This window comes from Hypanus sabinus, chromosome 23 (genome assembly GCF_030144855.1).
Source record: "Hypanus sabinus isolate sHypSab1 chromosome 23, sHypSab1.hap1, whole genome shotgun sequence".
NCBI lineage: Eukaryota > Metazoa > Chordata > Chondrichthyes > Myliobatiformes > Dasyatidae > Hypanus > Hypanus sabinus.
The window spans coordinates 6,604,298-6,625,975 of NC_082728.1; the positions used below are offsets into that span (position 1 = coordinate 6,604,298).

A 21,678-nucleotide genomic window follows, 5' to 3' on the forward strand; every position below is an offset into this window, starting at 1 on the left:
GGTCACGGAGAGAGTTCAGGCATATTCAGTTTGGCATAGTTCAGTTCAATCTAACACTGTATCGTTCGTTATTAGCAGGCTGCCCCATTCAAAATCGCACAAAACAACAATCAAATAAAAGGACCAACTAGAAACCAGAAACATGTAATAATGTGAACTACAGAGTCTAATCTTCAAACTGCTTCAACTAAACCTTGCCCAAGACCCAGGTCCGGCACTCACTCCCAGAGCGAGACCAATGAACGCAGGGACCTTGCGCCGGGAGCAACTGGTGAGAGGGAGAGAGAGGGACCGGACGCATGCTGACATGTTCCTCTGGGAGCAGCGAGCGAAAGGGAGAAAGAAAGAGACCATTTGAACGCAGGTAGACAGTGCTGAACTCCTGCCCACCTACTACTGTCGTCTTCGACTTTCAGTCTTCATCGATGCTTTAAATCAGCAAGATTGGTGGGAAATGGAGTCGATCTTGGGCTCACACCCTGTCTCCAGGCAAAAGATAATGGGGAGGAGGCAACAGAATAGGACTGAGTGGAAATAATAAATCAGCCATGACAAAATGGCAGAGCAGACTCAATGAGCAGAATGGCCTAATTGTGCTCCTGTGTCTTATGGAGTCCTGGTCAAAACATTGCCTTTCTTGCAAATTGAGCAATCATTTTGCTTCAAAAGAGTACAGTCTCTCTCAGATGTGACCCCAGCGGTATGGTTGGACAGATTTGCAATGTCTCAGCAAACAGAGATGAATGCTTTAAGAAGATCAAAATAATATCAAAGTTAGCAGCACATCTGCAATAGCGCATTGCACATGCTTTTGAAAATAAATAATGCGAGAATGGTTTAATTTTTGCATGAAGGTTGACCATCACTGTATAGAGGGTTGAATTCCCCACGGGATTTCTTAATTTCAGGACTCCTCTTTACAGCCAATGAGGACGTTGTTGCAAAATAAACCATTAGTCAATTTCTATACAGCAAACCCTCACAGACAGCAAGATGTCAATTATCTGTTCGATGTGATCCAGACTTCAGGTAAATATTGACCCAATCAGTGGGAAAGTTAATTTGAGTTGGTGGTGAGGAAGGCAAATGTAATGTTAGCATTCACTTCAAGAGGAAACATAGAAACATAGAAAACCTACAGCACAATACAGGCCCTTCGGCCCACAAAGTTGAGCCGAACATGTCCCTACCTCAGGACTAGAATATGAAAGCAAGGATGTAACACTGAGGCTTTGAAAGGCACTGGTCAGACCATATTTGGAGAATTGTGAGCAGTTTTGGACCCCTTATCCAAAAAAGGATGTCCTGGCATTGGAGAGGGTGGAGAGGAAGTTTAGGAGAATGATCCCAGGAATGAAAGGGTTAATGTAATCAATGGCTCCGGGTCTGTACTCGCTGGAGTTTAGATGAACGGGGGAGTAGGGTGGGGGGGGGGGGATAATCTCATTGAACCTTACCAAATATAGAAAGACCTAGATAGAGTGGATGTAGTGAGGATGTTTCCTGTAGTGGGGGAGTCTGGGACCAGAGGACACAGCCTGAGAATAAAAATACATTGCCTTAGAACCATTACAAGAAGGAATTTTATTAGCCAAAGGATGGTGAATCTGTGGAATTCATTGCTATAGACAGCTGAGAAGGCCAAGTCATTAGGTATATTTCAAGCAGGGTTTGATAGATTCTTGATTAGTAAGGGTGTCAAAGGTTATGGGGAGAAGGCAGGAGAATGGGGTAGAGAGGGATAATGAATCAACCATGATCGGAAGGTGGGGCAAATGGCCTAATTATGCTCCTATATCTTATGGTCTCCTGTGGTTGTCAGTACTGTGCCCAATATGGTTGATGCCCAGAACTTCTTCAAACCCACTCCCTCAGGCCGACATCCCCACCACCTTTGTCCAACCTCTCCTCATAGCACATATCCTCTAGTCCAGGCAGAGTCCCAGTGAACCTCCTTTGCACTGTTTCAAAACTCTCAGCATCCTTCCTGCAACGAGGCAACCAGAATTGAATGAAGTGTCCAGATGTGTCCGAAATAGAGTTTTATAAAACATATCTTCTCGACTCCTGACAAAGGCACTGGCAGAGTTGTTGGCACCATCATGCACTTCCGATGCCACAGAACTGGAGTAGAAACAGGTCCCCCTCAATGAATGAACTGAGGGTAAATGCAAGCGGGCTTTCTCCACAGAGGTTGGGTGAGAAAGGGTGAAAGGTGAACATGTGGGGGAACTCCTTCACTCAGACGGTGGTGAGAGTGTGGAACGAGCTGCCAGTGGAAGTGATGGGTGTAAGTTTCAACAATTCAGAGAAATTTGGATCAGTACATAGACACTGTCTTCTGTTTATTTTTATTTCTTGAGATATAACGCAGACTGTATCCTTCCAGCCCTTTCAGCTACCCCATCCAGCAATCCCACGACTTAACCCTTGCCCAGTCACAGTTGGACATTTTACAATGACTAGTTAACTTACTAACCCCCCCCCCCCCCCCCCGTACGTCTTTGGACTGTGAGAGGAAACCAGAGCACCCAGAGGAAACCCACGCGGTCACGGGAAGAACGTACAAACTCCTTACAGGCAGCGGCGGGAATTGAACCCAGATCACTGCAGTACTAACCATTGTTCGACCTTACTGCCCTCTTACAATGCACTTCTGGGATAACGGTGCGCAAGTAAAGAGGCTCCTTTGTCTCTGCGGAGAAAGATGGGAGATAAAGACAGCTTTTAATGATTGTGGAGATGTAAGCATTGCTGGTAAAGTATCACAGTATACATGAAGATAAGCTGATAATACCAGCTCTCCTCTCTTAGGGAGCAGTAACAATGGACAGGAAATCACAAGCGCAGGCCCTGACAAGAAGCTGATTGTATTTTGCAGGTGTGTCTTTCTGTCCTTTAAATGTAGAACAGGATATGAGCTTCTACACCCTGTGATAGGATCCTGCAGCCTACACATCAATCACAAAGGCACAGGCAGAGTCTTTCCACAGAACGGAATGGTGAGAAGCCCAACTTTTCGTCTGCAAACCTCCCCCCCCCACACCCCAAACCTCTTTGTCTGATGTCGGTGGATTGTAGCTCTGCAAGGTGAGTTGACCTGGAACCCCACACAGTGGCACCGGATTGACATCTGGGGAGGTTGCCAAGCTGCTGTCTATGTGGAATTCAGTACTGATGCCTGTTTTCATAGCGAAGGGATGGTATTTATTCATACCAACGCACCCTGAACCTCTGAATGGGCAAGCAATGGCTTTACTGAACACTTTGACCACGATAATTCTCTAGTGCATTGATTAGCAAGTACTGCATCACCTGAGATGCCTTTATTTGCAGTCATAGAGCACTACAGTACAGAAACAGGCCCTTTGGCCCATCCAGTTTATACCAAACTATTTACCTGCACCCGGACCATAGCCCTCCATACCCCTTCCTTCCACATACCTATCCAAACTTCCCTTAAACGTTTAATCTCAGCATTCTCTGACTGAAGAAACTCCCTCTCATGCTCCTCTTAAACATTTCACCTTTCACCCTTAACCCATGACCTCTGGTTGTAGTCTCACCCAGCCTCAGTGCACTTACTCTATCTATAGCCCTCATAATTTTGTATAACTCTGTCAAATCTACCCTCATTAAACTACGCTCAAGGGAATAAAGTCCTAACCTATGCAACCTTTCCTTATAACTCAGGTCCTCGAGACCTGGCAACATCCTTGTTAATTTTCTCTGCACTCTTTCAATCTTATTGACATCGTTATTGGGACATTACATTGAGACCCCATTAAAGCATTCAATAGAGATCCCACACAAGTTCTCTAATCATCAACACAAGAGATTCTGCAGATGCTGGAAGTCTTCAGGAACACACACAACATGCTGAATCCGCAAGTCCATTGAAGACTGGAGGCCAAAATCGATCTGTCCTGGGGTTAGAGGACCTTCTGTGTGGGTGTGAGGGAGGAACGGGGCTTGTGTTGCTGTTGTTTGGAATATTGTGATACAGCACGGAACAGGCTGTTCCAGCAATTCGAGCCACGCTGCCCAGTAATTCCCCGGTTTAATCCTTGCCTAAGCATGGGACAATTTACAGTGGCTAATTAACCTACCAACTGGTATGTCTTTGGACTGTGGGAGGAAACCGGAGCACCTGGTGGGTACCCATGCCGTCACGGGGAGAACATGCAAACTCCTTACAGGCAGCAGCGGGAATTGAACCTGCTAATCACTACACTACCGTTCTGTTGTGTTCTGCCAGGCAACGTCCTGACCTTAATTCCATCACTCCTACTGGGGCAAAGGTCACGGACAACGGCTCGCCAGAGTCCTCTGCCCTGGGCCAGTCTTTCAAGTTGTCTCCATCTTCAAAGGTCGTTCTTCTCCCAGGGATGAGGTCTCTGGAGCTTCTACTGGGTTTCTGTAGCTCTGAGTTTTTACAGGGTGGGGCTGCTAGCACCATAACCGACCCTCCTCTTTTCACATCCAAGTTTGGGTATGTCCATGGCGGAGTTGCTAAGCATTGTGGGCATACTATTTTGGTGCTGGAATGTATGGTGACACATGCAGGCTGCCCCCAGCACAACATCGGTTGTTGATGTAAACATCACTGTATGTTTCAACGTTTGCGTGGTAAAGAAACAAACTGGAATCTGAATGTGGGGAACTCAGCAGATCTGACAGCGGCCTCATCGAGGGATCAGAAGTGGAGAGCGTGAGCAATTTCAGGTTCCTGGGTGTCAAGGTCCCTGAGGACCTAGCCTGGTCCAACATATAAGGAAAACAAGACAGCGGCTATATTTCATCAGGAGTTTAAGGACATTTGGTTTGTCACCTAAAACACTCAAAAACTTTTACTGATGTACTGTGGAGAGCATTCTGACTGGCTGCATCACTGTCTGACATGGGAGATACCACACAGGATCGAAATAAGCTGCAAAGAGTTGTAAAATTAGTCAGCTCCATCACGAGTACAGGCCTCCATTGTATCCAAAGCATCTTCAAGGAGCAGTGCCTCCGGAAGGACCCCCATCACCCAGGACGTGCCGTCTTCTCATTGCCACCATCAGGTAGGAGCTACAGAAGCCTGAAGACAAAAACTCCACAATTCAGGAACCTCTGCCACCTGATTCCTAAACGGACATTGAACCCATAGGACACTAGCCTAGGACATAGGACACTATCACACCTTTGTTTTGTTTCTGTTGTTGCGCTATTTTTAATGTAACTACTAAATATATTGTAATGATTTACTGACTTATTTATTCTCTATATTATGTATTGCATTCTACCGCTGCCGCTAAGTTAACAAATTTCATGACGTGTCGGTGATCGAAGACCTGATTCTGAGCCACAGAGAGTAATAACCAGTCGAGATTCTTCATCAGAGGAGGGGCGGCAGTACAAGCTGACAGGCCAGACCAGATGAGGGGGACAGTGGGTGGGCAGGGGAGGGGATTGAAGTGAGAAGATGGAGGTTCTTATTTATGTCACAAGTTACTGCTGCAATGAAGTTCCTCCATCTCTCGCACTGTTCACGGCTTCCTTCATCATGCCAGTAACTTCCTCTCAGTTTTCATGACTGTCAGCCATGCAAGTCCTGGGTGGAGTCTCAGGAATACCATCGCACTCAGATGTGGAAGGATTCTCCATTGCTGTTTCTGTAACAGTTTTGTTTGACCAGTCAGGGCTGTTAGCCCTGAGCTGAACCCCCAAACCTGGAGGACTGCTGGACCACTCTTAGTCAGGCCCATGCCCTTTGACCTGTTTGGCACAGGTGACCCTACCAAGAGCCAAAGCATAAAGTCCTGACTCCAGCCAACATCGCTCTCCAGTTCGTTGAGGCACAACAAGATTGCGGTCCTCTTGGAGGTCTGGGTCATGTGACCTGGTCCAATCCCATCCAGCAGTAGGTGAGCGGAGGCAGGGGCAGAGTTCACACCCACCCTCGTCTCAAAGTGAGTCTCCACTCGTCAGGCCTTCATTCTGGTGGGCACCCTCCATGGACTCTTGTCTACACCTCTCACTGCCTCAGTAAAATGCCAGCTTAATCAAAGGCCCCTGCCACCCTGATCATTCCCTCTTCTCCCCTTCCCATCAGGGAGAAGATACAAAGCCTGAAGCCACACACCACCAGGCTCAAGGCCAGGTTCTATCCTGCTGTTGAACAGACCCCTAGTACAATAATATTTACTCTCGACCTCACAATCTTCCTCTTTATGACCTTGCAACATATTCTTTGCCTGCACTGAGTTTCCCATTAACTGTAACACTTTATTCCGCACTCTTATTTTCTACTGTACAACCTCAATGGCTGGCCTGCAAAACACTTTTCTCTGTATTTGTGAAGGGAATAAACCCATTCACCAACTTTGCACAACAAAAGGACTGCAGGAGCAACTCAGCTGGTCAGGCAACATCTATGGAGGAGAATAAACTGTCGACGTTTCGGGTCGAGACCCTTCATCGGGACTGGAAAGGAAGGGGGAAAAGCACAAGCTGGCAGGCGATTGGTGCTGGGTGAGCACACGGTCAAAGATCTGGAAGGCAGCAGAGAGAGGGTCTCACTGAACTCCCAATGAACAGGTTTAAACTTGTTCAGGGTAGGATTACCAATTTAACCGCAGGTGGTCCGATCGGCCTTGGCCTGAGCTCCTCTGCATCACACACAGGCACACACTGACATTCCTGCAAGTCTAGGGTGACTAGTGAGGCCACCAGGGAAGTGGGTTCACTTCTCACCTTCTCACCCCTGGTACATGGTGTGTGTGTGTGTGTGTGTGTGTGTGTGTGTGTGTGTGTGTGTGTGTGTGTGTGTGTGTGTGTGTGGTGTGTGTGTGTGTCTGTGTGTTTGCGGTTTAAAGATTATGATTCTGACTCTGCCCCCCCCCACCCCTGTGACCGTGTCAGCTTCCCCCAGCGGCTCCACTTGTGAAGATGGTATATTGCCTCTGGTGGGCAGGTGATGGGTGGAATCGGGAGGGAACTGGATGGGAATATGAGCAGGACTGATGTCAGATCAGAGCAAAGGGGCAGTCGTTGGACAGTGTACACTCAAAGGGCAGAGTAATTTCTTTCATCAAAGTAGGTGCACGTCACCATATACTATCCTGGGATTCGTTTTCTTACAGGCATTCACAGTGGAACAGAGAAATACAATAGGATCGATGAAAAACTACACACCAAGACGAACAACCCATGTGCAAAACAAGACAAACTGTGCAAATACAAAACAAACAAATAAATAGTACTGAGAACGTGAGTTGTAGGGTCAATGAAAGTGGATCCATAGGTTGTGGAATCAGGTCAGTGATGAGGTGAGTGAAGTTATTCACAAAGTTATCGGGTTTAGGAACCTGATGGTTAAGGGTTAATAACGGTTCCTGAACCTGGTGGTGTGGTACCTCCTTCCCGATGGCAACAGCGAGAAGAGATGGTGGGGGTCCTTAATAATGGACGCTCCGTGTAGATGTGCTCAACGGTGGGGAGGGCTTTACCCATGATGGACGGGGCTGTAGCCACTACTTTTCGTAGGCTTTCCCGTTCTTGGGCATTGGTGTCAAGTTACAGCGGGCCGAAGGTTCCCTGTATCCCGAACACACTTCAACGTCCCCCACCCCTCAAACCCAAACGTACTCCGCTCCCCCGAGCTCGGACCCTGACCTTTGCTCACTGGTGACCGCCGTGCGCAGAGACTGCGCCCCAGCTAGAGGTCGGTACTGACAGGAGAGAGACCGGGGTACTCCCCGGCACTTCACAGACAGGGCGATAATCAAACAGGCAGGAAACAAAGGCAGGGCTGGACGAGGCAGCTGTGAGAGCAGCCGGGGGGGGGGGGGGGAGGCTTTATTAATTAAACATTTTATCATCGGCAGACAGACGAGTCTGTAAGTGTCCGAGAGTGCAGATGTGCAGTATGCGAAGCTCAGTGGGAGGGACTGGCAGCTGAAGGCAGATGATTGATGTGCCTTGTCTCGCTACCCTGCTGGGTGTCAAAATATAGGAGAAAATAAAGAATTATATTGTCCCTGAGTAATCTGCAGCCTTTGTTTATCACACTTCAAAGGTTCAAGATTATGTGAACAGTTCCTCTTTGTGTTCCTGCAGAGGGAGCATCAAACCAGGGATCCAATTAACTGGAATCGACTTCAAAATACTTCTCCAAAGCATCGGGTTACAGTCGCAACAACAAAGGCCTACATTTATACAGCGCCTTCAAAGCAGAAGCGCCGTTTGCAGGGGTGCTATCAAACAGCACATTAATTAACACCCGCCCACTTCGGGGAAGATCAGGGCAGATGACAACGAGTTTGGATTCAAGATTATTTATTGACATTCGTCAGTACACAAGGGTAAAGGAGAACGATAAAGTAGATTGGAACACAGAAGAAATTTCAAAGTAAGTGTGTTATCAAAGTACATAAATGTCACCATATACATCCCTGAGATGCGGTTTCTTGTGGGCGTACTCAATAAATCTATAGAATAGTAGACATAATAGAGTCAATGAAAGACCGCACCAGCTTGGGCATTCAACCAGTGTGCAAAAGACAAACAAACTGTGCAAATACAAAAATAAATAAACAAACAAACAATAAAATTCAAGAAGGTGAGAAGAAGAGCCTTTGAAAGTGAGTCCATAGGTTGTGGGACATTTCAATGATAAGGTAAATGAAGCTGAGTGAAGTTATCCCCTTTGGTTCAAGAGTCTGATGGTTGAAGGGTAATAACTGTTCCTGAACTTGGTAGAAAGCATTCTTCTAGGGTGCATCACAACCTGGTATGGAAGTTGTCCTGTCCAAGACCAGAAGAAGCTGCAGAAGATCGTGAACGTAGCCCAGCACATCACACAAACCAATCTTCCATCCTTGGAACACACATAAAATGCTGGTGGAACACAGCAGGTCAGGCAGCATCACTAGGGAGAAGTGCTGTCGACGTTTCGGGCCAAGACTCTTCGTCAGAACTAACCGAAAGGAAAGATAGTAAGAGATTTGAAAGTAGGAGGGGGAGGAGAAAATGCAAAATGACATGAGAAGACTGGAGGGGGTGGGGTGAAGCTGAGAGCCAGAAAGGTGATTGGCAAAGGGATACGGAGCTGGAGAAGAGAAAGGATCATGGGACGGGAGGCCTAGGGAGAAAGAAAGGGGGGGAAGCACCAGAGAGAGATGGAGAACAGGCAGAGTGATGGGCAGAGAGAAAAAAGAGGAAGGGGAAAAAACTATATCAGGGATGGGGTAAGAAGGGGAGGAGGACCATTAAGGGAAGTTAGAGAAGTCAATGTTCATCAGGTTGGAGGCTACCCAGCCGGTATGTCAGGTATTGTTCCTCTAGCCTGAGTGTGGCTTCTTCTTGACAGAATGACAGTATAGACATATCAGAATGGGAATGGGACATGGAATTAAAATGTGTGGCCACTGGGAGATCCTGCTTTCTCTGGTGGACAGAGCGTAGGTGTTCAGCGAAACGGTCTCCTAGTCTGCATTGGGTCTCGTCAATATATAAAAGGCCACACCAGGAGCACCGGACACAGTATACCACACCAGCCGACTCACAGGTGAAGTGTCGCCTCACCTGGAAGAACTGTCTGGGGCCCTGAATGGTGGTGAGGGAGGAAGTGTAAGGGCAGATGTAGCACTTGTTCTGCTTACAAGGATAAGTACCAGGAGGGAGATCGGTGGGAATGGATGGGGGGAGATGAATGGGCAAGGGAGTCGCGTAGGGAGTGATCCCTGTGGAAAGCAGAAAAAGGAGGAGAGGGAAAGATGTGTCTGATGGTGGGATCCCGTTGGAGGTGGCGGAAGTTACGGAGAATTATACGTTGGACCTGGAGGCTGGAGGGGTGGTAGGTGAGGACAAGAAGAACCCTATCACGAGTGGGGTGGTGGGCAGATGGGGTGAGGGCAGATGTGCAGGAAATGGGAGAGATGCGTTTGAGAGCAGAGTTGATGGTGGACACAGGGAAGCCCCTTTGTTTAAAAAAGGAAGACATCTCCTTCGTCCTGGAATGGAAAGCCTCATCCTGAGAGCAGATGCGGTGGAGACGGAGGAATTGTGAGAAGGGGGTAGCATTTTTGCAAGAGACAGGGTGGGAAGAGGAATAGTCCAGGTAGCTGTGAGAGTCTGTAGGCTTATGGTAGGTATCAGTAGGTAAGCCGTCTCCAGAGATAGAGACAGAAAGATCAAGAAAGGGGAGGGAGGTGTCGGAAATGGGCTAGGTAAATTTGAGGGCAGGGTGAAAGTTGGAGGCAAAGTTAATGAAGTCAATGAGCTCAGCATGCGTGCAGGAGGCAGCGCCAATGCCGTTGTTGATGTAGCGAAGGAAAAGAGGGGGACGGATACCGGTATAGACTTGGAACATGGACTGTTCCACAAAGCCAACAAAAAGGCAGGCCTAGCTGGGACCCATACGGGTGCCCATGGCTACATCTTTGGTTTGGAGGAAGTGGGAGGAGCCAAAGGAGAAATTATTGAGAGTAGATGGAGGAGAGTGGTGGTAGTGGGGAATTGGTTAGGTCTGAAATCCAAAAAGAAGCCAAAGGAGAAATTATTGAGAATAAGAACTAATTCCGCTAAACGGAGGAGAGTGGTGGTAGTGGGGAATTGGTTAGGTCTGGAATCCAATCCGTCCTTACACCGCATGCTGTCGGAGAAGTGCTGCCAGGATAATCAAGGACATGACCCACCCAGCCAACACACTTTTTGTCCCTCTTCTCTCTGGGAGAAGGTTCAGGAGCTTGAAGATTCTTATGGCCTGATTTGGGAACAGCTTCTTTCCAACTGTGAAAAAACTGCTGAATGGATCCTGACCCGGATCTGGGCCGTACCTTCCAAATATCCAGACCTGACTTGTACTACCTTACTTTCCCTTTTCTATTTTCTAATTATGATTTATAATTAAAATTTTTATTATATTTACTTTGATTTGTACTTCAGGGAGTGCGAAGCACAGAATCAAATATCACTGTGATGATTGTACGCTCTAGTATCAATGTTTGGTGACAATAAAGTAAAGTAAAAGTAAAAGGTAGTGTGAATCCTGAGGCTCCTGTACCTTCTTCCTGATGGCAGCAGTGAGAAGAGAACATGACCTGGGTGGTGGGAGTATAGTACAGGCTCTGTGGCCCATGGTGTTGAACCAAGATGGATCTAAACCTTCCCTCCCACTCAGTTCTCCCTAACTCTGTCATCCATGTGCCCATGTAAGAATCTCTTAGATATCCGTAATGTAGCTGCCTCTGCTACCACCCCAGTAGGATGTTCCATGCACCAACACTCTGTATGTGAAAAGAACGTAACCCTGATATCCTCTCTATCTTCCAATCACCTGAAAATGATGTCCCCTTCTGTTGGCCATTTCCATGCTAGGAAAAAGTCTCTGGCTGTCCACTCTCAGTTCAAAATTCAAATTTCAAAGTAAGTTTATTATCAAAGTACATCTATGCTGATATACCGCCTCGAGATTCATCTTCTTGCAGCCATTCACAGTAGAACAGAGAAATACAATCGAATCAATGGAAGACTACACACAAACAACAGCTGACAAACAACCAACATGTAAAAGACAAGCTATGTGAAATAAATGGATATACACACTGTCTTTAAAAAGTATTCACCACCCTTGGAAATCTTCATGTTTTATTGTTTTACAACATTGAATCACAGTCGATTTAATTTGGCTTTTTTTGACACTGAACAACAGAAAAGACTCTTACATTACAAATAGAAAACAAATTTCCACAATTTGGACTAAATTTATTACAATTATTAAACACAAAATTAATTCATTGCATAATTACTCATCCCTTCAGGTCAGTAGATGCATGTTTGGCAGCAATTGCAACCTTGAGTCTGTGTGGACAGGTCTCTATCAGCTTTATACATCTGGATTCAGCAATTTTTCCCCATTCTTCTTTACAAAACTGCTCAAGCTCTGTTAGATTGCATGGGGATCAATAGTGAATAGCTTTATTCAAGGCCAGTCACAAATTCTCAATTGGATTGAGGTCCGGACTCTGACTTGGCCACTCCAGGTTGTTTTTTGTTTGATTGTTGCATTTAAACCATTCCTGTGTAACTTTGGCTTTATGCTTGGGGTCATTGGCTTGATGGAAAACAGATCTCCCAAGTCACAGTTCTCTTGCAGACTGCATCAGGTTTTCCTCCAGGATTTCCCTGTTTTTTTTTTTTGCTGCATTAATTTTACCCTCTACCTTTACAAGCCTTCCAGGGTCTGCTGCAGTCAAGCGTCCCCATAGCATGATACAGCCACGGTGGGGATGGTGTATTTTTGAGGTGTTTGGTTTATGCCAAACATTGCATTTAGTCTGATGACCAAAAAGCTCAATTTTGGTTTCATCAGACCATCAAACCTTCTTCCAGCTGACTTCAGAATCTCCCATATGCCTTCTGGCAAACTCTAGCTGAGATTTCATGTGAGTTTATTTCAACAGTGGCTTTCTCTTTGCCACTCTCACATAAAGCTGTGACTGGTGAAGAACCTGGGCAACAGTTGTTGTATGCACAGTCTCTCCCATCCCAGCCACTGAAGCTTGCAACTCCTCCAGGGCTGTCACAGGTCTCTTGGTGGCCTCCTTCACTAGTCCCCTTCTTGCACGGTCACTCAGTTTTTGAGGACAGACTGCTCCAGGCAGAGTTATAGCAGTGCCATATTCTTTCCATTTCTTAATGATTGACCTAACTGTACTCTGAGGAATATTCAGTGACTTGGAAATTTTCTTGTATCCATCTCCTGACTTGTGCTTTTTAATGACATTTTTGCAGTGTTGCTTGGAGTGTTCTTTTGTCTGCACACGGTGATCTCCATTCAACTAATTATGTGTCTTCCAAAGCCAATTGGCTGCAGCAGTGATGATCTGGTGTGTCATTTTAAAGGGGGTGAATACTTATATAATCAATTATTTTGTGTTTTATATTTGTAATTCATTTAGATCACTTTGTAAAGATCTGTTTTCACTTTGACCAGAAAGAGTTTTTTCTGTTGATCAGTGTCAAAAAAAGCCACATTAAATCCACTGTGATTCAATGTTATAGAACAATAAAACATGAAAACTTCCAAGCTCCTGGTCAGCAATATGACCCTGGTCTTACCCTATCAGAGATATTTCCGTCATTCACTCGCCGTTTCTTCAACTTCCAAGTAAAGTCCAGTTTAGGGTCTACTCTGTCTATGCCTCTTATCGTCTTATCCACCTTCAACATCTCTCACTCTCCTTCATTCCAAGCAGAAAGGCCCACTTATCCTTCCCTCAAAAGATGCTCTCTGGCCCAGGCAGCACCTTGGTAAATCTCCTCTGCATCCTCTCTAAAGCCTCAGTGTCCTTATTGTATTTAAGCAACCAGAATTGAGCACAATATTACAAGTTCCAAGTTGAAAGTAAATTTATTATCAAAGTACATGTCTGTCACTATACACAACCCTGAGATTCATTTTCTGCAGGCATTCATAGTAGAACAAAAAAATCTAATAGAAACAAGAGAAAATCTGCAGATCCTGGAAATCCGAGCAACACACACAAAATGCTGGAGGAACTCAGCAGGTCAGGCAGCAGCTGTAGAAAACACCACAGTCAACATTTTGGGCCAAAAACCCTTTGGCAGGACTGGAGAAAAAAAAGCTGAGGAGTAGATTTAAAAGGTGAGGGGTGGAGAGAGAGAAACGTTAGGTGATAGATGGAACCTGGGGGTGGAGGGATGAAGTAAAGAGCTGGGAAGATGATTGGTGAAGGAGACAGAAGGCCATGGAAGAAAGTAAAGAGCCCCAGAGGGAGGCAATGGGCAGGCAAGGAGATGAGGTGAGAGAGGGAGAAGGGGATGGGAAATGATGAAAGATGGGGAGGGGGCATTACTGGAAGTTTAAGAAATCGATGTTCATGCCATCAGATTGGAGGCTACCCAAACAGAATATAAGGTGGCCTCATCACGACAGTGGATAGGCATATTGGAATGGGAATGGGAAGCGGAATTAAAATGGGCCTCCACTGGGAGATCCCGCTTTTTCTGGCAGATGGAGCATAGGTGCTCGGGGCAAAGTGGTCCCCCAATCTATGTCGGGTCTCACCAATATATAGGAGGCCACACCAGGAGCACCAGCCATAGTACTTGTCCCCAACTTACTCTCACAGGTGAAGTAATGCCTCATCTGGAAGGACCATTTGGGACCCTGAATAGGAGTGAGGGAGGAAGTGTAGGGGCTTCATCCTGAGAGCAGATGCAGTGGCAGTGGAGGAACTGAGAGAAGGGGATGGCATTTTTACAAGCAGCAGGGTGGGACGAGGTCTCGTCCAGGTAGCTGTGAGAGTCCGTGGGTTTATAATAGACATCAGTGGGTAAGCCGCCTCTGGAGATAGAGACAGTGAGATTGAGAAAGGTGTCTGAATGGACCAGGTAAATTTGAGGCAGGGATGGAAGTTGGAGGCAGAGTGAATGAAGTGGATGAGTTCAGCACGGGTGCAGGAAGCAACACCAATGCAGTCATTGATGTAATATAGAATCAATGAAAAACTACACACAAAGACTGAACAAGCAATGTGCAAAAAGAGACAAACTGCAAATACAAAAAACAACATTGATAAAATAACACTGAGAAGATGAGTTGTAGAGTCCATGAAAGTGAGCTGATGGATTGAGTTTAGTGATCAGTTCAGCGAAGTTATCCACACTGGTTAGGCCATCTTACTGGAGGTTTATAGAGCTGCACCCCAGGGGAAAAGGGAAGACGGTCAATTGTCAAAAAGAAAAAGGTGAATTCTCCTCTGATAGATGCAATGTGAAATTTGAGTTAATTATTCTAAATCGTGGGTATTGTTAAATAAACTGCAGTCGTTTAACAATGGCTCTTCATTAGCAGACTGCATATAAGTCCCATTATCAGTAATCTTGAAAACCCTTTCATGTGTCACACTGTACACAAAGTAGTTCTAGCATTTAGATTTTTTATAAAAACATTAAGGCAAAAAGATTACCAGCATCTGAAGGAATTCTTTGAAAAGGGTGTGCTAATTCCTAAGGAAGGGGAACATCAAATCGGTGCCAGCAAGCAGCCAAGGGATCTTCTCTATTATCCTGAGTCGCATTATCTCCTTACAGACCCTGTATCGTCACATAAACAGGATATGAAACACTTTCAGCATCAAAGGCCTACTAGGCCCCGGCTGTAATTTTAGATCAGGGCTTTTTTTTTCAAATATAAAAAAAAGGTTATCTTGGAGCCTTAATCAAACCATGGTATGTGTCTTCCTCAAACAGCCATTTGAACATTGTCATTTAATTCTGACATCAAAGGCTCCAGCAAGAACTTTATTTTTTAACCCCTCTGACTGCTGTTGTTTTGTCTTAAAAAAAACCATTTAATTGATGGAAGAAATACCACAGGAAACATGCTCATAATCTCCACTGATTGGTTTTAAGAGAGAAGGCGGGTAGCTTTTGGTTACTCAGTCCTCTTGTCTTCCGCGTGAAGCCTGAGACTGTATGAGTATTCAGAGATTTATACTTCCAGCATCTAGAGTCTCTGGGCTTTCAGTTTACTCAGTTTATTTTGTCCCACAACTATCAGCTGTGCCTTCAAGTGGGAAGATAAGATGGGCAGGGAGGGGACAGGAGGGTAAGGTGGGGGATGGGATGGGAGGGGAGGGGACGGAAGGGGATGAGACGTGAAGGGACAGGATGAGACAGGAGGGTGCAGGATGAGATAGGAGGAGACAGGAGGGGATGAGATGGGACAAGATGAGATGGGGATGGATGGGACGGGATGAGTTAGGAGGGGATGGGAGGGGATGGATGGGATTGGAGGGAGCAGGATGAGATGGGAGGGGATGGGAAAGGACGGGAGGGTATGGAAGGGGATGGGATGGGATGGGATGAGACAGGATGGGACGGGAGGGAATTGATGAGGCACGGATAGATAGGAGGGCAGAGAGCGATTGGAATAGGACATGAGGGAATGGGAGGGGATGGGAGGGAACTGGAAGGGAGGGGTGTAGGAATTTACTCTATAAACATTCTGTCTTTTTTTCCCTTTATCATTAATTTCTGACAAGCTAATCAACACGTTGGTCATCATCTCTAACATCTCCTTAAGTAAAAGGTCAAATTGTGTTGGACAACACTCCCACGAAAGAGCTTAGGGTGTTTATGACAGTTTTGAAATTGGTTTTGCTTTTGACTGTGGTTGAAGCTCAGAGTTTCACCAGGGGAATGGGATCAGCTGGAACTTCATACCTACTGCTCTGTATGAGTTTTTCTAACAACACACAGATTATACAATCAAACAGAATATTAACGGTGCAGAATATTATGGACAAATTTGAAGAGACAGATGGGGCTGGAGAGCAGAAATCGAATTTGGTATCTTCTGGCCAGTTCTGTACTGTTCCTTTCCTTTTTCCTTTTCAAGGTGGCTGGGGTCCTGTCAGAGTCAGTGATCTGCAACTGCATTCAAACTCTGGGTTGTCACTCTCGGAACTCACCATGCGGCCTGCTGTTTCGATATCTCCAGGCGCGCCCATGGACAACCCGGTTCCTCACTGACTGAAGCATCGTGGGAGATTGAAACATCGAGGTAGCAGGTGACGTACGCTGATTTCGAAAGAAGACCCCTGCTCTCAAGCGATTTCTCTCTCTCAATGATGAGAGCCTGTTGGCCCTCCAGTTGGGGAATTTGGACAAGCAACATGGCAGACTGTAACATCGAAACAGCGAGCTGTTGGTCTTCCCTCTCACTGCAGGAGCGATCTCTCTCTCTCCCTCACTGTGAGGTCGAGGTGTTGGGATGGGATGGACAGTAGCTTTTCATGGACCCTAGATCACAATCTCTGGGGGGTTTGCTATTGCTTGCATGGTGGGTGGTGGGGGCTGATGCTTTTGCCTGAGCAAGTGGGGGAGGTGGAGGGGGAGGGTTTGTGTGTGGGAGGAGGAAGGGGGGGGGTTCTTTGGGGTTCTAACATGTCTGTCTTTCATTCTTTGGCATTTTTCTTCAGTTTCGTGGATGTCTGTGTAGAGTAAGAATCTCAGGTTGTATATTGATATTAAATTGAACTACTGAACCTCTGCTTGGTGGGTCGAGTGAAGCACAGGAAGTTCTCCTTGGGGATAGCATTAACTTGGTAACTTTGAGGATTGGTGTAGATAGAAATTACAGCGCTGACACACACCATTTGATCCACGGGTCCACGCTGACAATCAGTTTCACAGCACTCTCTCTTATGCCCCATTGTCATATCTTCCTCTTCTAATCTCCCTCGTGTGTGTACAGGTTGTCCCCAGCTACCTAAGGCTGAGCTGTAGATTCTAAACGTCCCTTGCATAACGCCATTCTCTTGAAGTCTCTGGTCTGGGACTCTTTGAGGATAGCATAGTGGTGTAGTGGTTAGCATAACACCGTACAGTGCCAGCAGTCATGATCGGGGTTCAATTCCCACCGTTGTCTATAAGGAGTTTGTACATTTTCAATGTCACCAGGTTTCGTCCAGGTGCTCCGGTTTCCTGCCACGTTCCAAAAACACACAGATTAAGGTTAGTTAATCATGGATATGCTATGTTGACTGGACGTGTGGATTCACTTGCCCCTGGCACAGCCTCAGATTGTATTGGTTGTTGACACGAACAAAGAATTTTGCTGCACGTTTCATACAGTACCATGCAAAAACTTTAGGCTCATGTAAAAACAATCTGTAAAACAAAGATACTTTCAAACCCAATGAAATGAAAAGTTTCTAAAAAAAACAAAAAATCACTATAAAAAGCAATAAACAGTAAAAAACTGAACCAAATTAATACTTGCTGTGATCACCCTTTGCCTTTAAAACCGCATCTTAGGTACACTGTCATGCAGCTTTATAAGAAAATCAGCTAATAGTTTGTTCCAAGTATCTTGGAGAACTTGCCACAGTTCTTCCGCAGACTTTGGCTATCTCGCTTGCTTCAGTCTCTCAGGTGATTCAGGCAGCCTCGATGATCAGGGTTCTGTGGAAGCCAGGCAATCTGAAACCATAGGGAAAAAACCAAGGGTGCCTATGACTTTTTGCACAGTACCAGACATGTGATGAATAAAGCTAATCTTCTGAGAACACTGAAACAAAGCTTCCATTAAAAGGAAGGTTCAGAGCCAGTAAACCATCAGAAGCCAAGGCAGACCTGTGAGCTTGAGATGTTGACTGGGTCTTTGAAGTTATTATACAGGTGATATTCCAGTTCTGATACTTAATGGTATCTGAGTGGGGAAACTTGGCTATATTACTGACGTGTGATTCCTTATTGGTTGCAGCCATAATCTGATTAATTTAGGATAAGCCCAACAGCAGGTCACTCATGCATAAAGTGTGAAGGCAGTGTGCAGGGTTAATGGCAGGATTCTTAGCAGGGCAGAGGAACAGAGGGATTGTGGGGTCCACGTCCATAGATCCCCCAAAGTTGCTGCACAAGTTGTTAGGATGGTTAGGAAGAAGCATAGTGTGTTGGCCTTCGTTAGAACATCAGATTGAGTTTAAGAGTTGCAAGGTCATGTTGCATGTCAAAGGTTACAGGGAGAACAGGAGAATGGGGTTAATCAGCAATGGAATGGCAGACCAGACCCGATGGGCTGAATGGCCTAGTTTTGCTCCTTTGTCTTATGGTCTTGGGGTTTAAACACCAGCATGGACCTGTGGACTGAACGGTCAGTGTCAGTGCTGTAATAGTCATAGAGAAGTACACCACAGGAGCAGGTTCTTCGACCCATCCAGTCCATGCCAAACCATTTAAACTGCCTACTTCCATCAACCCGCACTGGGACCATAGCCCTACATACCCCCACTATCCACATACTCATCCAAACTCCTCTTAAACATTGATACCAAGCTCACATGCACCATTTGTGCTGGAAGCTCGTCCCACATTCTCACCATCCTCTGACTGAATAAACTTCCCCCACGTTCCCTTTAAACATTTCACCTTTCACCCTTAACGCATGGTCTCTAGTAGTCCCACTCAACTTCTGAGGAAAAAGACTGTTTGCACCTACCCTACACATACCTCTCAATTTTTCTTGGTAAACCCACTCCTCAAAGTTACTTCAGGGTGAAACCGAATCTGAATCGGGGTCCTTGTGAATGTCTTGTCCTTTGTCACTAGGTTAGTCCCTCCTACACTGAAACAAGAACCAGACATAGTGGCCAGTCCTGATGGGCACAACCTCTTGGTCCTGCCCTTAAGATGGCAAAGAAAGTCACGTTATTATTTGCCATCTTCCCGTTGCTGCCGTTGGAGAGGGTCCAGAGGAGGTCCACAAGAATGATCCCAGGAATGAAAGGGTTAACATATGAGGAATGTTTGATGGTTCTAGCTCTGTACTTCCTGAAATTTAGAAGAATGAGAGGGGATCTCATAAAAGCTGAAAGACCTAATGGTACATAAGTCACCCGGGATGAACTGCACCCTAGGGTTCTGAAAGAGGTAGTGGTAGAGATTGTGGAGGCATTAGTAATGATCTTTGAAAAGTCATTGGACTCTGCGTGGTTCCAGAGGACAGGAATGTCACTCCACTCTTTAAGAAAAAAATCAGGTAGCAGAAAGGAAATTACAGACCGGTTAGCCTGACCACAGTGGTTGGGAAGATGCTGGAGTCAATTGTTAAGGATGAGATTATGGAGTACTTGGTGACACAGGACAAGATAGGATAAAGTGAGCTTTCCCCTAAGGGAAGATCTTGCCCGACAAATCTGTTGGAATTTTTTGAGGAGATTACACATAGGATAGATAAAGGGGTTGGAGTGAATGTTCTATATTTGGATTTTCAGAAGAAACTTGACAAGGTGCCACGCATGAGGCTGCTTACCAAGCTAAAAGCCTGTGGCATTTCATGAAAGTTACTGTCGTGGTTAGAGCATTGGCTGATTGGTAGGAGGCAGCGAGTGGGAATAAAAGGATCCTTTTCTGGTAAGCTGCCAGTGACTAGTGGTGTTCTGCAGGAGTTGGTGTTGAGATCACTTTCTTTTATGTTGTATATCAATGATTTAGATGATGGAACTGATGGCTTTGTTGTCAAGTTTGCAGATGATATGAAGATTGGTGGAGGGGCAGGTAGTGTTGAGAAAACAGGTAGGATGCAGAAGGACTTAGACAGATTAGGAGAATGGGCAAGAAAGTGGCAAATGAAATATAATGTTGGAAAATGCATGGTCATGCACTTTGGTAGTAGAAATAAATGTGCGGGCTATCTTCTAAACAGGGAGAAAATCCAAAAATCTGAGATGCAAAGGGACTTGAGAGTCCTTGTGCAGAACACTCTAAAGGTTAACTTGCAGGTTGAGTCGGTGGTGAGGAAGGCAAATGCCATGTTAGCATTCATTTCAAGCGGTTTAGAATACAAGAGCAGGGATGTGATGCTGAGGCTTTATAAGGCACTGGTGAGGCCTCACCTTGAGTATTGTGAACAGTTTTGGGCTCCTCATCTAAGAAAAAATGTGCTGGTATTGGAGAGGGTTCAGAGGAGGTTCACAAGGATGATTCCAGGAATGCAAGGGTTATACAAGGAATGTTTGATAGCTCTGGGTCTGTACTCACTGGAATTTAGAAGGATGAGGGGGCAATCTGATTGAAACCTTTCAAATGTTGAAAGGTCTAGACAGAGTAGATGTGGAAAGGATGTTTCCCATGATGGGTTGTCTAGGACAAGTAGGTGCAGCCTCAGGATGGAGGGACGTCCATTTAAAAGAGATGTGGAGAAATTTCTTCAGCCAGATGGTGGTGAATTTGTGGAATTTATTACCACAGGTAGCTGTGGAGGCCAGGTCGATGGGTGTATTTAAGGCTGAGCTTGATAGGTTCTTGATTGGACACAACATCAAAGTTTATGGGGAGAATGCTGGGGATTGGGGCTGAGGAGGGGAAAAAAGATCAGTAATGATTGAATGGCAGAGCAAACTCGATGGGCCAAACGGCCTAATTTCTGCTCCTATGTCCTATGGTTTAATCTACTGAATATAGAAAGGCCAGGATAAAGTGGGCTTGTGAGGTCATTTCCTACTGTGGGAGAATCTAGAACCAGACAGCACAGCCTCAGAATACAAGGACGTCCCTTTAGAACAGAAAGGAGGAGGAATTTCTTTAACCAGAATGTGCAGAATCTGTGGAATTCTTTGCCACAGATGGTGGTCATCGGGCATATTTAAAACAGATTCTTGATTAGTCAGGGCATCAGAGGTTCCACAGGAAAGATAGGGGGCTGAGGTTCAGAGGGACAACAGATCAGCCATGGTGGAGCACAACTGATGGGCCAAATAGCCTAATTCTGCTCCTAAGGCTTACGGTCTAGAAGCCAATTTCAGTGAAACCCATGTTCCTGAGATAAACATCCGATGATTAGCCATCCAGATCGAGTATTAACCCAGCAGCCAGACAGATGATTTGTGTGTTAGCCCTTGGGAAAGGGGATTGTGAACCTGTCATGCTACCAAAATCTCTCACAAACTACACCAAGTGATTCAGTTAAATGTTTGAGATCAAAGCCAGCAGTTTGTTGCAGCAGCTCGTACTGGGTATGACAAAGTAATGATTTATTTATTAACCTAGTTAGATATGAGAAACTTTTTGAAGTATTTTGTTTTTGATGAGCAGAGTGAGATGGGTTTCTGCCTCCTCTCAAGTTTGCTGATGAATTGAAGCCAATGTTTGTTAATCGTG

General features: G+C 45.7%; 1 long non-coding RNA gene across 1 annotated transcript; it reads left to right on the plus strand.

The window, feature by feature from the left end:
* Positions 1 to 7,575: 7,575 nt before the first annotated feature.
* Positions 7,576 to 16,878, plus strand: LOC132380285 (uncharacterized). The gene is made up of 3 exons (XR_009507725.1): positions 7,576 to 7,708; positions 8,104 to 8,395; positions 16,415 to 16,878. It is a non-coding gene; the product is annotated as an uncharacterized LOC132380285 (long non-coding RNA).
* Positions 16,879 to 21,678: the final 4,800 nt, after the last annotated feature.